Genomic DNA, 16,102 nt, shown 5'->3' on the forward strand with positions numbered 1-16,102 from the left:
CCTGCCTCTCCGTCTACTTGTGATCTCTCTGTCAAATAAATAAATAAAATCTTTAAAAAAAAATCATTGATTTTCTCTACTGATTTCTTATCTTCAATTTCATTGATTTCTGCTCTAATTTTTGTTATTTTATTCTATTTATTTTGAATTTAATTTGCTATTTATTTTTAAATTTATTTTATTATTATTTTGTTATTATGTTCCATTAGCCAACATATAGTTGGCTAAACATCATTAGTTTTTAATGTACTGTTCAACAATTCATTAGTTGCATATAACACCCAGTCCTCATCACATCACATGCCCTCCTTAATACCCAGCACCCAGTTACACCATCCCCCAACCCATTCTCTTCTGTAACCCTCAGTTTCCTGGAGCCAAGAGTCTTTCATGGTTTTTCTCCTTTCTGATATCTTCCCATGCAGTTTTCCCTCCCTTCCCCTATGGTCCTCTGTGCTATTCCTTATATTCCACATATGAGTGAAACCATATGATGATTGTCTTTCTCTGCTTGACTTATTTCACTTATCATAATACTCTCCAGTTCCATCCATGTCAATGCAAATGGTAGGTATTCATCCTTTCTGATGGCTGAGAAATATTCCATTGTATATTTGCACCACATCTTCTTTATCCATTCATCTGTTGAAGGACATCTTAGTTCCTTCCACAGTTCGGTTATTGTGGACATTACTGCTATGAACATTGGGGTGCATGTGCCCCTTCTTTATATTACGTCTGTATCTTTGAGGTAAATACCTACTAGTGCAATTTCTGGGTAATAATGTAGCTCTGTTTTTAACATCTTGAGGAAACTCCATACTATTTTCCAGAGTGACTGTACCAGATTACATTCCCACCAAGAATATAAGAGGGTTCCCCTTTCTCCATATCTTTGCCAACATTTGTTGTTCCCTGTCTTGTTAATTTTAGCCATTCTAACTGGTATAAATTGGTATCTCATTGTAGTTTTGATTTTTTTTTCCCTGATGGGTAGTGATGTGGAGCATTTTTTTCATGTCTGTTATCCATTTGTATGTCTTCTTTGGAGAAGTATCTGTTCATGTCTTCTGCCCATTTCTTGACAGGATTATTTGTTTTTTGGGTGTTGAGTTTGAAAGTTCTTTATAGATCTTGGATACCAGACTTTTATCTGATATGTCATTTGCCAATATCTTCCCCCATTCCAAGCCTTTTAGGTTTGTTTACTGTTTCCCTTGCTGTGCAGAAGCTTTTTATCTTGAAGAAATCCCAATAGTTAATCTTTGCTTTTTGTTTCCCTTGCCTTTAGAGACATGTCTTTCAAGAAGTTGATGTGGCTGATGTCGAAGATGTTACTGTGGCCAATGTCAAAGACGTTACTGCCTATGTTTTCTTCTGGGAGTTTGATGGATTCCTGTCTCACAGTTAGGTCTTTCATCCATTTTGAGTTTATCTTCGTGTATGGTGTATGGGAATGGTCCAGTTTCATTCTTGTATATGTGACTATCCAATTTTCTCAGCACCATTTATTATCCAATTTCCCATTGAATATTCTTTGTCAAAGATTAGTTGACCATAGAGTTGAGGGTCCATTTCTGGGCTCTCTATTCTGTTCCATTGATCTATGTGTCTATTTTTGTGCCAATACCATGCTGTCCTGATGATCATAGTTTTGTAATATAGCTTGAAGTCAGGCATAGTGATGCCCCCAGCTTTGGTTTTCTTTTTCAACATTCCCCTGGCAATTCAGGGTCTTTTCTGGTTCCAAACAAATTTTAAGATAGTTTGTTCCAGCTCTGTGAAAAATGTTGATGTTATTTTGCTAGGGATTGCATTGAATGTGTAGATTGCTCCGGGCACCATAGACATTTTAACAATGTTTATTCTTCCAATCCGTGAACATGAGTTATTTTTCCATCTCTTTGTGTCTTCCTCAATTTCTTTCATAAGTGTTCTGTAGTTTCTAGAGTACAAATCCTTTACCTCTTTTTTAGGTTTATTCCTAGATATTTTGTGGGTTTTGGTGCTAATGTAAATGGAATCAATTCCTTAATTTCTCTTTCTTCAGTCACACTGTTAGTGTTGGTGATTTTGTATCCTGTCGTGTTACTTAACTGCTGTATGAGTTCTAGTAATTTGGGAGTGGAGTCTTTTGGGTTTTCCACATCAAGTATCATGTCATCTGAGAAGAGAGAGAATTTGACTATTTCTTTGTCAATTTGAATGCTTTTTATTTCTTTTTGTTGTCTGATTCCTGAGGCTAGTACTTCTACTACTATACTAAACAATAGTGGTGAGAGTGGGCATCCCCGTCATGTTCCTAACCTTAAGGGAAAAGCTCTCAGTTTTTCCCTATTGAGAATGATATTTGCTGTGGGCTTTTCATAGATGGCTTTCATGATATTGAGGTATGTTCCTTCTATACCTATACTTTGAAGAGTTTTAATCAAGAAAGGATGCTGTATCTTCTATACCTATACTTTGAAGAGTTTTAATCAAGAAAGGATGCTGTATTTTGTTATATATTTTCTTCTGTATCAATTGAGAGGATCTTACGGTTCTTGTCTTTTCCTTTATTAATGTGCTCTATCATGTCGATTGATTTGCAAATGTTGAACCACACTTGCAGCCCAGGAATAAATCTCACCTGGTTGTAGTGAATGATCCTTTTAATGTACTGTTGGATCCTACTGGCTAGGATCTTGTTGAGTATTTTGGCATCTATGTTCATCAAGGATATTGGTCTGTAATTCTCATTTTTGATGGGGTCTTTGGTTTTGGGATCAGGGTAATGCTGGCCTCATAGAACAAGTTTGGAAGTTTTCCTTCTGTTTCTATTTTTTGAAACAGCTTCTGTAGAATAGGTATTCATTCATTCTTTAAATGTGTGGTAGAATTCCCTTGGGAAGCATTTGGCCCTGGACTCTTGTTTTTTGGGAAGTGTTTGATTACTGCTTCAATTTCACTACTGGTAACTGGTCTAATCAGATTGTCTATTTTTTTTAGTTTCAGTCTTGGTAGTTTATAAGTTTCCAGAAATACATCTTTTTTTTCCAGGTTGCCTAATCTGTTGGCATATAGCTGATGATAATAAATACTAACAATTGTCTCTATCTCCTTGGTATTAGTTGTGCTCTCTCCCCTTTTATTCATGATTTTATTAATTTGGGTCCTTTCTCTTCTCTTTTGGATAAGTCTGGCCAGAGTTTCATTGATCTTTTTAATTCTTTCAAAGAACCAGCTTCTAGTTTTATTAATCTGTTCTACTATTCTAGTTTCTATTTCATTGCTTTCTGCTCTAATCTTTATTATTTCTCTTCTCCTACTTGGTTTAGGCTTTTATTTGTTGTTCTTTCTCCAGGTCCTTTAGGTGTAAGGTTAGCTTGTGCATTTGGAATTTTTCTAATATTTTGAGGAGGCTTGGATGCCCATGTACTTCTCTCTTAGGACTGCCTTTGCAGTATCCCATAGGTTTTGAACCAATGTGTTTTCATTTTCATTGGTTTTAGTGAATTGTTTACATTCTTCTTTAATTTCCTGGTTGACCCATTCATTCTTCAGCAGGATGCTTTTTAACCTCCAAGTGTTTGAGTTCCTTCCAAATTTCTTCTTATGACTGAGTTTCAGTTTCAAAGCATTGTGGTCTGAAAATGTACGGGGAATAATTTCAGTCTTTTGGTATCAATTGAGACCTGATTTGTGACCCAGTAGATGATCTATTCTGGAGAAAATTTATTCCATGTGCACTCAAGAAGAATCAGTATTCTGTTGTTTTAGGATGGAATGTTCTGTAAATATGAAGTCCATTTGGTCCAATGTATCATTCAAAGCTCTTGTTTCCTTGTTGATCTTCTGTTTAGATGATCTGTCCATTGCTTTGGAGTGTTGAAATCTCCTAATATTGTATTATTATCAATGTTTCTTTATTTTGGTTATTAACTGGGTTGTATAATTGGCTGCTCCTGTTTTGTGGGGCATAGATATTTACAGTTGTTAGATCTTCTTGTTGGATAGTCCCTTTAAGTACTATATAGTGTCCCTCTACATCTCTTACTACAGTATTTGGTTTAAAATTTATTTTGTCTGATATGAGGATTGTGACCCCAGCTTTCTTTTGAGGTCCATTAATGTGGTAAATTGTTCTCCATCCTCTCACTTTCAATCTGGAGGTGCCTTTAGGTTAAAAATGAGTCTCTTGTAGACAGTAAATGGATGGGTCCTGCTATTTTATACAATCAGTTTCCCTATGTCTTTTGATTGGAGCATTTAGCCCATTTACATTCAAAGTAACTCTAGAAAGATATTAATTTAATGCCATTGTATTGCCTATAAAGTCCCTGTTTCTGTAGATTTTCTCTGTTACTTTCTAGCCTATATTACTCTTGGGATATCTCTTCATTTTCAGAATCCCCCTTAATATTTCCTGTAGGGCTGGCTTGGGAGTCACATATTCTTACAGTTTCTGCCTGTCCTGGAAGCTCTTTATCTCTCCTCCCATTCTGAATGACAGCCTTGCTGGATAAAGTATTCTTGGCTGTATGTTCTTCTCATTTAGTACCCTGAATATGTCTTACCAGCCCTTTCTGGCTTGGCCGTTTTCTGTGCATAGGTCTAATGTTATTCTGATGTTCCTCCTTTCATATGTAAGGAACTGCCTCTCCCTAGCTGCTCTCAGGATAGTTTCTTTGTTTGCAAGATTTGCAAGCTTCACTATTATATGTCAGGGTCTATTTTTATTGATCTTGGGAGAGGTCCTCTCTGCCTCTTGGACATGAATGCTGTTTCCTTCCCCAGATTAGGGAATTTCTCAGCTATGATTTGCTCAAATATACCTTCTAGCCCTCTCTCTCACTCCACCCTGTTGGGGATCCCAATAATTCTGAACACTGGAATGTTTCATGGCATTATTAATCTCTCCAAGCCTTTTTTCATGGTCTATCATGGTTTTGCTCAATTTCCTTCCTTTCTATCAGCCTATCCTTTAGATCACTTATTCTCTCTTCTGTCTCATTGACTCTAGCTGTTAAAGTATTCAGTTTAGACAGCATCTCACTCATAGCATTTTTAAGTTTGGCCTAATTAGATTTCATTTCTGCCTTTAGAGATTCTATATTTTCACTTATGCCATACCCAAACCTCTGGCCCAGAGCAGAAAGATTGCAGTCTGCTCTCTTTGATAAGCCCTCCTGAACAAACAGTCTCTGCTTCTGTATGTGCCAAAATCTGCAACATCCCATGGCACATTCCCACTGCAACTATTTCAGGGGTAGTCCCACGGGCCCAGGAATGCCACTGCCCTTTGTGACTCTAAAGTCACAAGCAGCCACAGCCTTACATGCACATCATGTCTGGGTGCCACCCTTTTCCGGTTGCTATCACCCTGTGAGCTTTTGTCCAGTTGTGGGTACAGCTGTCTCACCCCACCCAGGGGATGGCAAATAGCCCCCAGGTTCCAGTTCTTTTCAGGCTAATCAGGAAAAGAGCAATTACTGACTGGCCCAACTCTCAATTAATGGTAACCCAAGCTGAGAATCCCCTCCTGGGCTTGCTGACCATGACCTGCTTCCCAACTTCACTGCTTGGGCACTCTACCAGTTCAGGCACCCCATTTGCTGTGACTCCTTGGATCCCAAGACCACAATCCCCCACCTAGAATTCTGTCTTTTCATTTCCAGAGCCCCTTTCAGAGAGGGATGCATCTCACTAGAGCAGATTTCCAAGGGTTCCGATTTTGCTCTGGTGTTATGTCACTTTCCAGGAGTCAGCTAATGAGGCTCCCTCCTTCTTCCACTTATCTTTGGATATCTCCCCACAGATTCACAACTTCACATGTCCTACGTTGCAAAAAGCAGTTGCTTTTCTGCTTGTAGAGATCCAGATATATATTCTTAGACCTCAGACTGATTTTGTGGGTGTTCAAAATGGTTTGTTAGATATCCAGCTAAATTCAGGGGACCAGTTGAAATGGGGTCCCCTACTCCTCTGCCATCTTGCCTCCTCTTGTTATTTTTAATGTAATCTCCCATCCCCCTCCCCCAACATGGGGCTCAAACCCATGACTCCAAGATCAAGAGTTGCACTTTCCACCAAATGAGCCAGCCTGTCACCCCGAATCTAATTTGCTCTTTATTCTCTAGTTTCCTAAAGTAGAAGCTTAAATTATTGATTTTATTGATTTTAGATCTTTCTTCTTTTCTAACACATGTGTTCAATGCTATAAATTTTCCTCAAAATACTGCTCTTGTTACATCCCACAAATTTTGATAAACCATATTTTCATTTTCATTTATTTCAAAATATCTAAAAATTTCTCAAGATTTCTTTTTGATCCATCAGCTATTTAGAAAGGTATTGTTTAATCTCCAAGTAGTCAAGAAGTCAACAGCTTTCTGTTATCAGTTTCTAGTTTAATTCCATTGTAGTCTAGAAGCATATTTTGTGTAATTTCTGTTCATTTAAGAATGGTTATTGAGGAGGGCATGTGATGTCATGAGTACTGGGTGTTATACACAAGCAATGAATTGTTAAATACTACATTTGAAACTATTGATGTACTATGTGCTGGTTAATTGAATTTAAAAAAAAAAAAAAGATTGTTAAGATGTGTTGATGTGTTTTATGGCCCAGTATGTGATTTCTTTCTTTTCTTTTTATTTTATTTTATTTATTTATTTATTAGAGAGAGAGAGAGAGAGCATGAGCAGAAGAAGGGGCAAAGGGAGAAGGAAAAGCAGACTCCCCACCAAGCAGGGAACCCGACATGTAGCTTGATCCTAGAACCCTGGGATTATGACCTGAGTCAAATGCTTAACCAACTGAGCCACCCAGGCACCCAAAAACTGTGACATCTCTTGGTGAATATTCTGTGTGAGCTTGAAAATTATATGCACTCTCCTATTTTTGGATGACATAGTCTATAGACTATGTTTATTATTATTAACATACTATTAATTACATCCAGATGTTTGATGGTGCTGTTCAGCTCAGTTATATCCTTATTGATTTTCCCTTCTTGATCTCTTCATTTCTGATAGAGAGGTGTTGAAGTCTCCAAATATAATAGTGGGTTAATCTATTTCTCTTCCCTTTCTCTTCTTAGTTCTATCAGCTTTTGCATCATGTGTTTTATGGCTTTTTTGTTAAAAATGTTATTCTTACTTTGTTAAGTACACACATAACAGGAACTAAGTTTTCTTGGAGAATTGCCCCTTCTATCGTTATGAAATGCCTCTCTTTGCTCTGAAGTCCACTTTGTCTGAAATAGAATATTAGCAAGAGTATACCCTATTCCTATTATGCCCAAGCATAATAGGAAGAAAACCCAGAAATAACCAAATGCCATTGACAGAAGGACAGATGACTTGTGGTGTATTCCACAATGGAATAATACAACTCAAACGAAAATGAGCAAACAACAGCTACACAGAGCAACATGTACAAATTTCATAATAGAATATTGAGTGACCAAAAGTCCAGAAAACAACAAATAGTAAGATATCTTTTCTGTGAAGTTCAAAAGCCATCAGAACTAAAATGTATATTGCTTGGCACAGATATTCTACATTTCATTGATTATAAGATGCAAGCTGAGGAAAAAGTTTTGATAAAGAAACACCGGAATGACAAACAAGAAATAAATAAAAATAGTTCCCTCTAGTGGAGATGGTGGTAGTTTGGAGTCCTGGTGAAAGGCTTTGGAATAAAAGCAAATCCGTGAGTATAGTTTTTTAATATAATTTTAACCTTGAAAGTATGTATTTTTCATATTAAAAATTAGATCATAAAAGGAAAAAAGGAAGCCTTAAAAAAGGAAACAAATGAACCTAACTAGATATCCACTTGATAATAGAATCTCAGAGAAAAAACAATTATTCCAAGTGACTTTTCAACACAGAACTTTGTACATCTTTAGTGAGATATAGATTAAGGGTAAAAGAAAAAAAAAGAAGGAATTTGAGAGTGAGGGACCTACAAATAAACTGTATTCCTCTGTCAACAGTTTTATTTTTAATAATAATACTGGTACTGTAATTTTGAAAGTATATTATATCTATAATAAAGCAAGTAAATAAATATCTTAAAATTATTAGGAACCAAGATTTTCAGTGTCAGAGAGCTATAAATATAAAATCATGCCATGTCATGTTAAATCTGAGTTGGATATACCAGGGTAAATTCAAGCTAAAAATACATACATATATTCTGCATACTGAAAGGGTCTAAAAACAATGACATTCTAGGAGTGAGCCTTGCTGGAGCTCAGATTTAGGTATTTACACACTTTTCTCCACTCTAGGGAATTAGGACTCTTCAGAGATATGGTTGAGGACTGGGGCTGGGAAAGGATAAGGTGGGCTTGTCACTTCTGGGTGTGCCAAAGAGAAGGAAGCATCAGAGACTACTGGGGTGACATCAAGATGACAGAAGTCAGTTTGTTCAAGCTGCCATTGGTAAAATTTGGGGCAATTTGATTATCAAAAATATTAGTGATTATAAAAACAGTAAACAAATACAACTTCACAAGTCCAAAGTTATTAGAAAAGAAGAGCAGAAAAGATTTACAGATGATCATTGCAGACAAAGAAAAATAATTAAACTTTCATTCTGCCTTTGGCAAGGAACAACAGTTCATCTCCACTTGAGAGATAATGCTTCTTGACTGAAGGAGGCAGGTTATTCATGAAAGAATTAGAATATCACCATTTTGCAACTCCCATTAAATAACTGATTTAGGTAAATATCACAGTGATTGGCTCTACTTCCAAGTATATTGGGCAATGAGATAATTTACACTGTGCCAAAAAATCACCCCGGAGAAAAACATACCTTTATATCAGTGTGATCTAGGAACTACCATTTTTAAAAAAGATTTTATTTATGTATTTTAGGGATAAGAGAGAGAGAGCACAAGTTGGTGAAGGGTAGATGGGGAGGGAGAGAGACATATTAATGTGTACATGGAGTATTCACCAAAATAAACCAAGTCTCAAAAAATCTCAGAAGACTGAGAAACTACACAATATGTTCTCTGACCACAATGGAATTAAACTAAAAATCAATAACTAAGAGATACTCAGAAAATTCCAACGTATTTGGAAATGAAGAAACACTTCTAAGTAACCCGTGGGTAAAAGGAAAGTTTACAATAGATCTTGGATGGTATTTGAACTAAACAGTGACTATAAAACATTTCAAAATATATGAGATGCACTTAAAGCAGTATTAAGAGGGGAATGTACAGCTGTAATACACTTTTAAAAAGAAGAAAGCTCTCAAATTAATGATGCAAGTTTCTTTTCAAGAAGGAAGGTTTTTCAGTACTAGAGCCATTGGAAGTCTATATGAAGAAAAATCAACCTTGATCTCTATCTCACATCATAGAGAAAATCTATTTTGAGATGGATTATAGACCTTAATGTAGAAGGTAAAATTATAAAGCTTTTAGGAATAATAAGAGAATGAATGACTTCATTACCTAGGAGTAAGTTAAGATTTCTTAGGACATGAAAAGCACTAACCTTAAATAAAAAATTTTTTTAAATGGACTTAATTGAAATGTAAAAGTTCTACTTTTTTTAAATGCACTTAAATTTTTTTAAATGGACTTAATTGAAATGTAAAAGTTCCACCATTAAGTACCTTAAAAGGGGAACTACACACTGGGAGAAAATAGTCACATTATTACATTACTTGTTATAATACATGTGTTTTTAAAAATATATATTTTTTAAATTAAATTAAATTAAATTAACATATATTATTAGTTTCAGAGGTAAAGGTCAGTGATCCAACAACCTTATATAATTCCCAGTGCCCTCCTTAATGTCCATCACCCAGTTATCCCATTCCCCCACTCCCTACAATGCCTGTATTTGACAAAGGATTTATATGCAGAATATAAGACGGACTCCATAATATCAGTTATAGGAAAGATAAACATCCCAATTCAAAATGAACAACAATTTGAGAAGGAACATCATAAATATATCCAGATGGTTAATAAATGTATAAAAATGTGTGCAACATCACTAATCATTGGGGAAATACAAATGAAAACCACAGGGTATACCCACAAGAACAAATACGATTACAAAGACTGTCAGTGGCAGGTGTGAAGACGTGGAATGCCTTAAACTCTCATATTGCTGATAAGAGTATGAAATAGTAAATCACCCTGGAAAACCATTTGAAAATTTCTAATAATACTGAACATGCACTGTAATTTCACACCTCCGAAAGAAATGTGTGCAGTTTCACAAAATAGCTTTTATAAGAATGTTTATAGAACCTTACTTCATCATAGCCCTAAATAGGAAACGACCCAAAATTCCATCTATGCGAATGGATAAACAGATAGTGCTTTATACGGATAATGGAATATTACTCAGCAATAAAAAAGAACAAAATATTGATATAACTGATCCTCATTATCTATGGATTCTATGTTTGAGAATTTTCCTATTTGCTAAAATGTATGTGTAAGCCTGAAATCACGATGGCATTCATGGCCATTCATAACATGCACAGAGTAGCAAAAACTTTTAATTGCTTGGTGGGCAGGTTTCCAGTGGGGATGAATAAAGCCGTGCTCTTTTTGTTTCAGTCCTCATACTGTAAATATGCATTCTTTGTGTGGTCCATTTAGTTCTATGTTTTTCATATTTTTATGCTTTTTGATGGTGATTTCACCATTCAAAATGACCCAAGTGTAGCGCAAGAAGGCTGTGCCTTGCCTTACAGAGAAAATATACGTGTTGGATAAGCTTCTTTCAGAAACATAGCTCCTATAGTGCTGTTGGCAGTGAGTTCAAAGCTAATGAACCAACGATATACATGAAATAAGGCATCTTTAGACAGAAACACAGATAAACAAAGTATTTGTTTTGATTTTGCTTTTTTATGTGTATTAAGTTGACATACATTTGTATATATTGGTATATTTGTTTATATGTATTGATGAGGTGAGTTAAGACTGAGACCCACAGGAACCTGCTGCTGTATTTCCTCTAGAACCAATTTCCCCTAGAAGCAATGACCCAGTATTCACTAATTCAATGTTTGTGGAGAATTTAGTCCCATTATTGGGAATAACCAGGAATTGACCACATGCAACAACATGGGTGAAATTTAAAGACACTGTGAGCCACACAGAAAAGGGTATGTACTATAGGATTCCATTTATAGAATGCTCAAGAATAGCAGATCTAATGGAAGCTGGGAAAATGATGATGGGGAGGTACTGACTGGAAATAGCATAAGAACACTCTTTGAGTTGGTGGACATGTTTATTCCTTGACCTGGGAGGTACAAATTAAGATAGAACATGAGAACTGATTCTATTTAGTAATTACTCTTCCAACCCAAACTTGAGGTTTGCTAGATGCAATGTTCCACAGCCACATGGTGGCAGTGTTGTAGAAATGACCAAATTTCTCACTGAAACTTGAGTTCCTGTTCTCTCTAGTTCAGATCTTTAGTTTCAAGTTGTCTTCCATCCTCCTTTTAGTAATTTATGGTCTCTCTTGTGACTCAGTGTGAACAGTTTCCTAGAGTGAGGACCTACATTGGTTAGAGGCAAAATTGTGGCATGGCAAAGAATATCCTTGTAGCCCATGTCCCTTCCCTGGCCCTTCAGGCCACTTCAGCCCCCTACCCCTTACTAAGCTCCACTCCTGGAACCCCATCTCCAATCCTTGGGCACTTGGGGCTTGGAGGCTATGAAATTCAATAATCTGAACCTGATCTTCCATTTCTGGGCGAAGGTCACTTACAGGGAAATTCAAAAGATAAAAGCATATTATCCCACGTCATCTGATTGATGTTTCCAGAAGTAAAATTTGGAAATGGAATAAATGTTTGTCAACTGGGGAATAAAAAGTGCTTTATTTTGTTAAAATCAGGACAACAGGCACAAAATGGAGTGCTTATTGTAAGCCCCACATCACCAAACCAAGTTTTAACTTAAAGTTTCAGTGCTTCCAGAAATGGAATCGATCAAGAACCACCTGATCAGCACCTATAATTTCTCTGATAGACCCTGCCATCTCCCAAAGGATAGTAACCTTGCATAACTAACCTGCTTTTTGGCTTCTTACAACTTGCTTGTTCCTGCTCCCTTCTGCCTATGAAAGTTTTTCATTTTGTACAGCTCCTTGGAGTTCCTTTGTATTTGCTAGATTGAATGTTGCCTGACTCAAATCGGTTTTTGCTCAAATAAACTCTTAAAATGTTTAATATGTCTTAGTTTATCTTTTACTGGTGCTTTATCAGTCAGTCATTAACAAGAATGCACTAGATATATATCAGAGGACTTGGGAGATTTCCAAGCTCTATTGTAAAGCGAGAAAAGCAAAATGCAGGGAAGTGTGCATAACACAACAGTGATTAAGCTCCTCTGTATGTGTATTTGTATAGAACTATACAGACATAAAAGTGTGGAAAGGAACATACCAGGCTGTTAACACCATATACTTGGGATGAGATGGGAGTACCAGGAAAAATAAATTAAAAAGACTTTCACCAAAAAAAACTCAGGTTAACAAGAGCATGGATAATATTTTAATTTCATTTACTCAAATTACATATTCTGTGTGGACACACACACACATATTCATATATACATGTGTGTATGTGTGTGTGTGTGTGTATACACACACATCTATCTATGTATAAGTAAATCTAGCTTTTCCTATATTTTTTCTGCCTTTTATATTATGTCGTCCTTTCTCACACTAAAATTATATAAGTATTTTATCGCTATTTCCTCTAGATAGCTTTGTTTTATTTTATACTTTTGTCCTTAGTCCATCTGAAATTTATTTCCATATAAGTTGTAAGGTGGGGATTGAATAAAATTTTTTTTTCAAACAGCCAGTTGACTCAGAAAATTTTCTCTAACATTCTAAAAGGAGCTGTAGTGTATTGTTGGCAGGCTGTCTCAGTGGCAAAGCAGTGTGAGTGTGCATTCAGAACATGATTGTGAAGCTGCCTTGTGGCACTGAAAGGGTGGGGATCAAGGTCTCTGGGGACAGCAATGGTAGAGCAAGGCCAAGGACATGTAGCTATAGCTCCTCATACCTGTGCAACCGCTATTGTTCATGATGGCTCCTGCCATCTCTGATCTTAGTAAGATGGGAAGAGGTTACAGATTTTTTATTAGATTTTCTTTTTTAAAATATTTTATTTATTTATGTAAGGGAGAAAGAGAGAGCAAGAGCAAGGGGGGGAGGGGAGGGGTGAAGGTCAGAGGGAGAGGGAGAAGTACACTCCCAAGTGGGCGCGGATCCCCATGTGGGACTCCATCCCAGGACACTGGGATCATGATCTTAGCTGAAGGCAGACACTTAACTGACTGAGCCACCCAGGCACCTTTATTATATTTTCAATATGGTTTTATTAGCCTGCTGTCTAGGCTTTCATAGTCCTCTTTCTTAGAATTGAGGAATGAGAAGTTCTCAAAAATCCAAATCTGATCATATAATCACACTTGGTTTAATACAAAAGGCAAAGGGGCTGTACTTGGTTGACTCGGTGTTTGCTGGGAGAGTACTAGGGTGAGCTCTTGAATGGACATGTATGAAAAGAAGACAGAAGAGGAGTATAAGGGCATAGCATACATCTTGCAAAGTAACAATAGGGATGCTAAATTCTAAATGTAATGAAGTCTGCTTTTTTGGGGGGGCGCGGGCTATGATGGTTTTACCAAAGAATCAAAGACACGTTTAGGGGCATTAAAATGATCAAGAAAGGAATGTGCTTGCACTAGGAACCCATGGGTAATGTTGATGATGGCTTGACAGGCATTATCAATTGAAATGTGTTCCCCAAAATATATGTTGAAGTTCCCAATAATTTAGAATAAGACCCTATTTGGAAACACAATCATTGCAGATCCAACTAGTTGAAATAAGGTCATACTACAGTGGTGTGGGTCCTAATTCAACATGATTGGTATTCTTAAAAGAAGAGCAATTAGAGAGACATAGGGAGGAGAATGCCACGTGAAGATACAGACACACGGAGGAGGATGCCATGTGACATTGGCAGCAAGGGTCATAATGACACAGTTGCAAGCCAAGGAATACCAAGGTTGGAGAGCCACCACCTGAGGCCAAGAGGAGGCAAAGAAGGATTATATCTAGAGTCTCAGAAGGAGCATGGCTCTGCCGATACCTTGATTTAAGACCTCTTGGTTTCTAGAACGGTGAGACAATTTCTGTTGCTTTAAGCCTCCTAGTTTGTGGTACTTTATTATGGCAACTGTAGGAGACTAACAGAGTTTGGCAACTTTTTGTGATGGCATGCTTTCTTGCCTGCTCCTCTTCTTCACCATTGATGAGGAAGACCTTTTTAAGCCAACTGCTATCCAGTCTCACACATATTTTCTGACATACAATTTCATTTGGGAGGACCAACTCTTTAAGGCTTGTGTCATGTATCACCATCAGGATATGGCTCTAGGGATGTTTTTGCTTATTATTCTGCATAGCTTTTTCTTGTGGGCTTGGGGAGATTTTTCCTCTCACCAAGAAAGGCAACAGGCTTGTCACTGAACTCTTTCTCTGATTTGTGGGAAATGGAGGAAAGTTGACAGTTTAGGACAGAGAACCAAACAACCATATCTTTCTATCACCAACTTAAATTTCCTTAGGTGCTGTGATATTCATCTACTGGCTAAGCCTTGAGGTAAAAGTTGATCTCCAGAAAAGCCTGAAAACACCAGACTGGAATGCATCTGCCATTGGGTTACCTCTTCATACTTGACCAAACATGGCCTTTTCTTCTCCCAACCATTAGTCTAGGAAAAGGGTGAATGGTGAGATTCCATTTCTTTTTTTTGAGAAAATTTTATACCTGGAAAATATATACATATAATGTCTGGAATTCAAAATGTACTTAACAAATTCTTGTGGATCAACTGAAGAAATTATAGGACATAAAAAGAGAGAAAAATCAAGAGACTAATATTTATTGAATACTCAGATTGAAAGCCTGTGGATGCGCTGGGCCATGCCATCCTGTAAGGAGGGTTTTATTTTCGTGATGTGGAAATCTGTCAAGTGCCCAATTCTGGACACCATTTATCTTAATGTTTAGGATGAAGGCATAGATAACATTAGAGCAAAACTGTAAATAGACGGGGACATGGAAATATAGGAAATAATATCACAAAAAATCAGGAAAAAATCTTGTTGGCTTTGTACTTTATTTTGGTTTTGGGAAAACATGACCTCCAATCATTCAGATGCCATTTATTTACCAAGAACAGACAGGAGGCTCTGATTCAAGATGGCAGTGTAGGAGAATCCTGAACTTACATTCTGCCATGGCCCACTGAAGCTAAACACAGAATAATTTCTTCTGAAAGAAATCCCCAAACCAGCTGAGCGACTCCTATACATTGGGCCAATAAGAAAAAGACCTACATCAAAATGGGCAGTAGAGCAGTAAATGGTTACATTAAAAAACAAGGAAAATCTCAACTAAACAATCCAACTTTTTACCTCAAGGAATTAGAAAAAGAACAAATGAAGCTCAAGTTAGGATAAGAAAGGAAGTAACAAAGATCACAGTGGAAGTAAATGACATAGACTTAAAAGATGATGGGAAAAATGAAACTAAGAGTCTTTTTAAGATAAAAAAAAATTGACAAGCCTTTACCTAGACTCCCCAAGAAAAATAGAGAAGACTCAAATAAATACAGTCAGAAATTAAAGAGGAAATGTTACAACAAATACCACAAGAATACAAAAAATCATAAGAGACTGCTATGAACAATTATATGCCAACAAATTGGACAGTCTAGAAGAAATGGATAAATTCTTGGAAACATACCACCTACCAAGACTGAATTATGAATAAAGAAAAAAATCTGAAAAAATTATTAGTAAAGAAATTTAATTGGTTATCAAAAACCTCCAAACAAGCAAAAGTCCAGGACCAGATGGCTTCATTGCTGAATTCTACCAAGCATTTAAAGAAAAATTAATACCAAGCCTTCTCAAACTTTTCCAAAAAATGGAAGAGGAGGGAACACTTCCCAACTCATTTTATGAAGCCAGCATTACCCTGATTCCAAAACCAGACAAGGACACCACACACACACACACACACACAGTCA

This window comes from Enhydra lutris, unplaced genomic scaffold (genome assembly GCF_002288905.1).
Source record: "Enhydra lutris kenyoni isolate GAN:26980312 unplaced genomic scaffold, ASM228890v2 scaffoldscaffold27, whole genome shotgun sequence".
Taxonomy (NCBI): Eukaryota; Metazoa; Chordata; class Mammalia; order Carnivora; family Mustelidae; genus Enhydra; species Enhydra lutris.